The sequence below is a fragment of the Ctenocephalides felis genome, unplaced genomic scaffold (assembly GCF_003426905.1).
Source record: "Ctenocephalides felis isolate EL2017-DRISC unplaced genomic scaffold, ASM342690v1 CF-g0.4_SCAFFOLD_01492, whole genome shotgun sequence".
NCBI classification, from domain to species: domain Eukaryota; kingdom Metazoa; phylum Arthropoda; class Insecta; order Siphonaptera; family Pulicidae; genus Ctenocephalides; species Ctenocephalides felis.
Window position 1 is genome coordinate 51,884,908 of NW_020537646.1, and position 7,713 is coordinate 51,892,620.

The 7,713-nt window shown below is 32.6% G+C and overlaps 1 protein-coding gene across 2 annotated transcripts in view; it reads right to left on the minus strand.

The window, feature by feature from the left end:
• Positions 1-7,713, minus strand: part of LOC113369928 (apoptosis-inducing factor 1, mitochondrial-like) — a 112,666-nt gene that overhangs the window by 60,719 nt on the left and 44,234 nt on the right. The window contains exon 15 of one of the 2 annotated variants that reach the window (XM_026610550.1): positions 1,031-1,131. The exons of the other annotated variant lie outside the window; for it this stretch is intronic. The gene's annotated coding sequence lies outside the window, so the exon portion shown is untranslated. Of the gene's footprint in view, positions 1-1,030; positions 1,132-7,713 lie in introns of those variants that run through there. 2 annotated transcript variants of the gene reach the window in all.

The window sequence follows — 7,713 nt, forward strand, 5'->3', positions numbered from 1 at the left end:
TACAGCGCGCTGGTAAGAGTCCAATAGCTCAAAAAGTAATCATCGGATCTACTTGAAATTTTCGGAGAATATTTTCAAAATATTACACTTACCGCAAATGCAAAAAAATGGTTTTTCAAAAATTCCAAATACCCCCAACCCCTTAACTGTTCAGAAAACATATGTAAAAAGCCAGTCTATTCTGACGGTTGCAAGGGTCTGTCAGTCGAGTACATAATAATCACGACGCGCAAGGGTGTGGGCACATTGCCATACATAATCAACTAAGACCCTTATATTTGAATAATTTATACGCCGTTTTAAAGGTATTTTTGGAAACATCCGATATACCAAACTGCAACTTTGCATCTCACCTTATGGTCGAGATATCATTGAAAATATGTCAAAGTGGCCCCTTTTTCAAACTCAATTTTTGACGTAACCATTAAAGATATCGAAAAAAAAAATTACGTGATTCTACTCATATTGGCTTAGACCACATAATGTATATTAATATATGCTAAATAATCCTTTATTATTAGCTAAAAAGGATAAAATAATTTTTCAATTAATGTTTGCGGATAGTGCGTTTTGTTTAATTACTTTATTGTTAGCGTTATTCGAAAGCCTATTATTTTTTCTTTCAGTACTGCAAATATTGTCCAAATCAAATATGTGGAATATATATATATTATATATTATAGAATTTTGTGATATGAGTGGACCAAATATTAAATGTTAAATATGAACAAAACAACACTCAGATTTTTGACACAAACTTTATTTGGTAATTACAGACATTTCGAGACCATGGTATGCCTCATCTTCAGTGTAATTTCAAAAACAGTTACTTATATACTACACATTCTTTAATATTTTATTTAAATTACATTTAATTTTTGATATACACAGTACTAAAAATATGTGACACTTACAGAAATATTCTAAACAAATCTTAAGTATCGAATTGGATGGGTATTTTCAGGGCCCGTCCTGCCTTGAATGCAATGCATGTAAAAAATGCTGGCGCACGCCTTAGTGGGCGCCAAAACGAGCTTCGATTGGTACGCGGACTCGATTTTTACATTGTACATAAATTTTATGTCACTTGAAACCAGCGGTGGAATTAATCCAACTACCTGAAACAAAGGCCTGTGGAGAAGAAAAAAACACTTGAGGTAAAATCATCAAGATTTATGTATGACGTGCTTCGGTACTTTGCAAGTTGTAAGCTGTATTTTACATCTTGATATATACAACCAAGCGACGCGGAACGCGAACCAAGCCAAACGACGTAGTCTAAGAGCCAGTGAACTATTTGACTAACCTGTTTTCACAAAGCCAGAATTTTTTTTAATGATATTTTATTATCGGCCCATTAAGAAAATACAATTCTGGCAGTCATTCCGCGGTTGCGTCATCATCCCTTCAATTTGTGAAAATGTAAAAAAAACAATTTTTATAACTTGCTCGCACAAGGCTCAAATTTTGAGGGTGTCTTCTTTTAACTGTTCAGAAAGCATATGTAAAAAGCCAGCCCATTCTGACGGTTGCAAGGGTCTGCCAGAAGAGTACATAATAGTCATGACGCGCAAGGGTGTGGGCGCATTGCCATACATAATTGACTAATACCCTTGTATTTGAATAATTTATACGCCATTTTAAAGGTCATTTTGAAAACATCCGTTATACCAAACTTCAACTTTGTATCTCACCTTATGGCCGAGATATCATTGAAAATATGCCAAAGTGGCCCCTTTTTCAAACTCAATTTTTGGCGTAACCAAAAAGATATCGAAAAAAAAATTACGTGATTCTACTCATATTGGCTTAAACCACATAATGTATAGTAATATATGCTAAATAATCCTTTATTATTAGCTAAAAAGGATAAAATAATTTTTCAATTAATGTTTTCGGATAGTGCGTTTTGTTCAATTACTTTATTATTAGCGTTATTTAAAAGCTTATTGTTTTCTCTTTTAGTACTGCAAATATGGTTTAAATCAAATTTGTGGAACACTTTGAAAAATTGAAGAAACCAGAACCAGTACACCCGCGCGTAACGCTAATAGTAGCGCATAGAATTCGTTCGGTCGGATGTGCGATGCGTTACGCGCGGGTGTACTGGTTCTGGTTTCTTCAATTTTTCAAAGTGTTCCACAAATTTGATTTAAACCATATTTGCAGTACTAAAAGAGAAAACAATAAGCTTTTAAATAACGCTAATAATAAAGTAATTGAACAAAACGCACTATCCGAAAACATTAATTGAAAAATTATTTTATCCTTTTTAGCTAATAATAAAGGATTATTTAGCATATATTACTATACATTATGTGGTTTAAGCCAATATGAGTAGAATCACGTAATTTTTTTTCGATATCTTTTATGGTTACGCCAAAAATTGAGTTTGAAAAGGGGCCACTTTGGCATATTTTCAATGATATCTCGGCCATAAGGTGAGATACAAAGTTGAAGTTTGGTATAACGGATGTTTTCAAAATGACCTTTAAAATGGCGTATAAATTATTCAAATACAAGGGTATTAGTCAATTATGTATGGCAATGCGCCCACACCCTTGCGCGTCATGACTATTATGTACTCTTCTGGCAGACCCTTGCAACCGTCAGAATGGGCTGGCTTTTTACATATGCTTTCTGAACAGTTAAAAGAAGACACCCTCAAAATTTGAGCCTTGTGCGAGCAAGTTATAAAAAATTTTTTTTTTACATTTTCACAAATTGAAGGATGATGACGCAACCGCGGAATGACTGCCAGAATGGTATTTTCTTAATGGGCCGATAATAAAATATCATTAAAAAAATTTCTGGCTTTGTGAAAACAGGTTAGTCAAATAGTTCACTGGCTCTTAGACTAACGCTGCGTGGATCCAAGCGAACGCGCGAGCTAGAGAAAAAAAGTTATAGGAGAAAAGGAGTATTGTTTATAGTATCTTTGCCATATTTTATTTTTTAGATTAACCAAATTTTAGATTTCACATATTTTCTATAGTCAAATTATAGAATTATTGATAAGAAAATCTTTTGATTGTAGAAATTTTAGTACAAAATCCAACTTTCAGAATCTAAATCTAATTTTTAGAACAAATTTTTCGAAATTTTAGAACAAAAATCTACAATCATTAGAACAAATTTCAAAATTTTAGAATAGAATTCCAAATTTTAGAATAACTTTCCAAATTTTAGAACAAATTTCCAAATTTTAGAATAAAATTCCAAATTTTAGAATAACTTTCCAAATTTTAGAACAAATTTCCAAATTTTAGAACAAAATTAACAATTTTTAGAATAAGTCTGATATTTTATATAAATCCATACAATTTGTTAAATATAAGTACTATCCTTTTGAGATAAATTTAGTTTTAGAACAAGATTTTAAAGTTTTAGAAAAAATAGAGATTTATTTTTAGTTTGCACATTTTTATGCTTGTAACTAACTCATTTGTTATAAGTAAGTGTTGATTGATTGATGTGGAGAATACGTGCTACCCGACTTTGTACTGCCGCAGCAACGTGTGATTAGCAGGTCAACAGAGCCCTTATTTGAGAACTACGTTTCATTTAATTCAGGCGACAGTAGTGATTTTAGTTGGTTAGCGCAGTTTTTAATAGTGAAGTAGTCGTCACTCCCAATCCCGACAAATTCTAAGTTTTCATCTTTACCTTCATTACATTTGATTTAAACAATCAAAACTTCAGACATGGCTCCCCAGTTTTATCCTTACAAAGAACCATGGATATTGTTTAAAACTTTCGATGGGTCGGATCAGAGTAAATTAAATGAATTTTTGCATACTTGTACTCAGTGATGTTGTCAAGTCGGAACGCGCAGAACGTCGTTCAGGCAAATTATTTTGGGCCGGAACGCGTTCCGACAAAAAATCGCTACAAAGAGATAATGATTTAATAAGTGAATTTTATAAATTATAATTCAACTATTTTTTATTAAATGTTCTATTATTGTAATAAACATACATATATGTGCACAAAATGGGTTACATAATGATTTTGTTTCTTTCTTTTCGAACGAAACCGTAACCAACATGAAAAACCGGTTTTTGAACCGGTTTTTTAATTTTAGCGTCCCGGAAAAAAAAATTAGCACAACACCAATGCTTGTACTTATGTTTTTGAAAGTATAGATCCGGCTGAACATAAAGCGTTATTAAAATTTATTTTACATGTATTAGAAGATAGGACTATGCAAATCACACAATAAAGACATTCGAAACTTTTGAAGAGTTAGAAAAAACCTGCTTAGAGGAGACTTATGTTAAATCTAGATCGGTATGCTCTCTTCAAATTTAATTTAAGAAGGGAAAACAAGGACAAAATGAGACGGTAAAAACTTTGCCTGTCGACTACAGACTATTCTTTTTTTTTAAAAAAAAAAAACTTATTACCTTTTTTTCTTACATTTTAAGATACTTAACACTTTTTTCTTACATACATATTACTTTTTTAACGTATTATAAACATATTTACTTTTTCCTAACATATTACATGATTATACTTTTCCTTTTTTATTACTTGATTATTATTTTTTCCTTTTTTTATTACTTGAATTTTAACTTCTTCCACAGGTTCTCCTGGTGCATTGACTATTCTCCAACTCAGTCTGGGTGGACAGAGTCAGAGTCCTTATTTTTCTTTTTGAGTACAGGGATACAATCCGAGTACCTCTTACTTGTAAGAGGCATGTTGCTACACAACTATTGCCCCCTCTGCATATGCGTATGCTGCGGCAATGCCCACGAAAGGCCATTTTCACTTGAGATCATATTTGAAATCTATGATTTCAAGTGAAAATTAGGTATCAAGCTGTTTGATACGAATCGACCGCAGTTGGATTCGAAACCGAGACTAGGATTTTCTAGGCCACGTTCTTACCACGGGACCACATTCTCAGACAACTCATAAAACGCGGCTATTAAAATGGGTAGAGGACCTGCTGCAAATGCTTATTTCACTGAATTATTAGAAGAGCAAGCTCTCTATTTTCCAAGAGGGTTTGGGTTCCGTATTAAAAATGATCGTTAAATGTAAATCTCCTGCAAATTTAAATTCTGCAATTTCTATTGCAACTGAAGAAGAGATCAATTTAAATCGGAAAAGGAAACCTATTCTCACAAACCTTTAAGACTAATTTACCACCTTGCAGACCACACGTTCCTAAAAACATGAACACATTTCATGTAATTATTGTAAAATTCCGGGACATTTAATGTGGGACTGTAGTAAGAGAATTTTTAATGAACATTCCAAAACAAATAAAATAGAATTAGCCACTGCATCATCGAATAAAGAGAATACTTCAGATAAGACCAATGATTCTCCTACAGCATCCACAAGTAAAGAAAGTTCAATACGTAAAGTCAGTAAGCTAAGAAACGCTCAACTGTCATGCATTTCAGATAAACAAAAATTAGCTTTAATAAACCTCGAATTTTTAGACACTACTACATCTAGATTAAATTAACTGGTAGATACTGGAGCCGAAATTAGTATAATTAGATAGATAATTTAGATGATGATGCAGATATAGACACAAGTTTAGATAATAGAAGTTAATATTACTGGAGTTACAAGGACCACTATAGATACGTTAGGGACACCTAAGTTAAGGATTCTGTTAGACAACAAGATTATTTCGCATAAATTTAGTGTAGCAGATACTAGGCTAGCAATTCTAGGAGATAGCATAATAGGGTTAGATTTTTGAAAACTTTTAAAGTCAATGTAAATATTAATAATGATACAAAGATTTTAAGGACTTGAAGCCATCCCTTTAAATTATTCACCTTTAAACTATTCCCTTTAGTTGAGTTAGAGCATCGTTCGGAGACTGTAGTTAGGGTTTCTACAAATATTAATTGTTTAGAATTATTGAAAAAGGAGGAACTTGCCGAAGGTGTATTTGTAGCAAATTCTTTAGTTTCACCTCCAAATCACACTTGTCTGGTTAACGTTATTAACTGTAATAAAGATAAAATTAAAATAAAAACTCCACTTTTAGATATTCACACCTTAGATTTTGAAAATCATGTAAATGCGTTAGAATAAATAACATTAATGTAGAAAATAATTACAAATCAGACAGGGTAAATAGGATTTTTAATAAACTAAAACAAAACCACTTGAATCAATAAGAAAGTGAACTTTTGTATGAGATTTGTGAAGAGTATAATGATGTATTTTTTTAGAGGGTGATAAATTACCCGTAACTTCAGCTATATTCTCATAACATTACAACTCTTCCAAGCTAACAAGCTACACCAGTTAACATCAAACCTTACAGACTTCCAAACAAAAAACTGAGATTAACAGAATTCTGACTTATTAAGACAAGACATAATAGAACTAGTACTAGTCCCTGGAACGCATCATTATTCTTAGTTTAGGAAGAAATCCAATGACGGTAGTATAAGTTAATCTAATGACTAATGACTTGACAGTAGGTGTCTTTCCCACTCCTAACGTTACTGACATTCTAAACCAGGTAATTCTAGACTAGGTAATTCTAAATTCTTTTCTACATTAGACTTGCTTCGGGATTCCATCAGACCCGTTGAGCTTGGTGACAAACATAAGACAGCATTCTCGACTCAAATGGGTCATTATCATTATAAAAGAATGCCATACGGATTAAAAAATGTCCCAGCCACCTTCCAACGTTTAATAAATTCTATTTTAACAGGACTGAGGGTCTCAAATGTTTTGTTTACACGGATGACATAGTCATTTATTCTAATACTCTTCATGAACAATCTAGACGAATTAACGAAAATTTTTGACAGACAGGAAAAGCAACCTTAGGACTTAGACTCCAACTAGTAAATGTGTACTTTTTTGTAAAGGGGTTTTTCTTATCTTGGTCACATAATTACTCCAGACGGTATTTAAACCAGACCCATCCAAATATCCTCTGTCGCAAACTTTCTTGTTCCTAAATGCGCCAAAAAACATAAAATCATTTTTTAGGCCTCGCAGGGTATTACAGGCGATTCATCGAAAATTTTTCACATACTTCTAGGCAATTGACACAATTTTAAAGAAAAAACACAAAATTCAATTGGACATCTTTCAGCAAAAATCTTTTGAAACTTTAAAAACTCATTTAACAACTGCTCCCATTTTAAAAATCCTAATTTTGAGATTCCTTTTAACATTACCACGGACGCGTCTGGCAAAACTATTGGGGCTATTTTGATACAGGGCCCTATAGGTGAAGATTTGCCAGTTCTTACGCTAGTCGCACACTTAATAAGCCGAAAGAAAGAAAAAACTACTCTACTATAGAGAAAGAACTTCTGGACATTGTGTGGGCCGTCCAGCATTTGTGCATAGTACTAAATTTTATATTATATGGATCATCAACAATTATTATAGTTGTTGACTTGAAAGACCCAGGGTCGCGGTTGGTTAATGCGATGGCGCATAAAGCTGGAGGAATATCAATATGAAATAAAATACAAAAAGGGGGCTTTCAATACCAACGCGACGCACTGAGCCGGATCTTTTCATTTCGTAACAAGTACTTATGATAATTTTAGACTAGCCTTAAAAGACAAACTATTTTTAATTCGGAGGTTAAGGAAGTAGATGATAAATTATTAGTATTTAAAAATCCATTTATACAGACTCTCCCGCAAGACTTTGTTAGTAATAATATTTTGTATACTAAGTTGAAAATTAAGGTTAACAAATTCA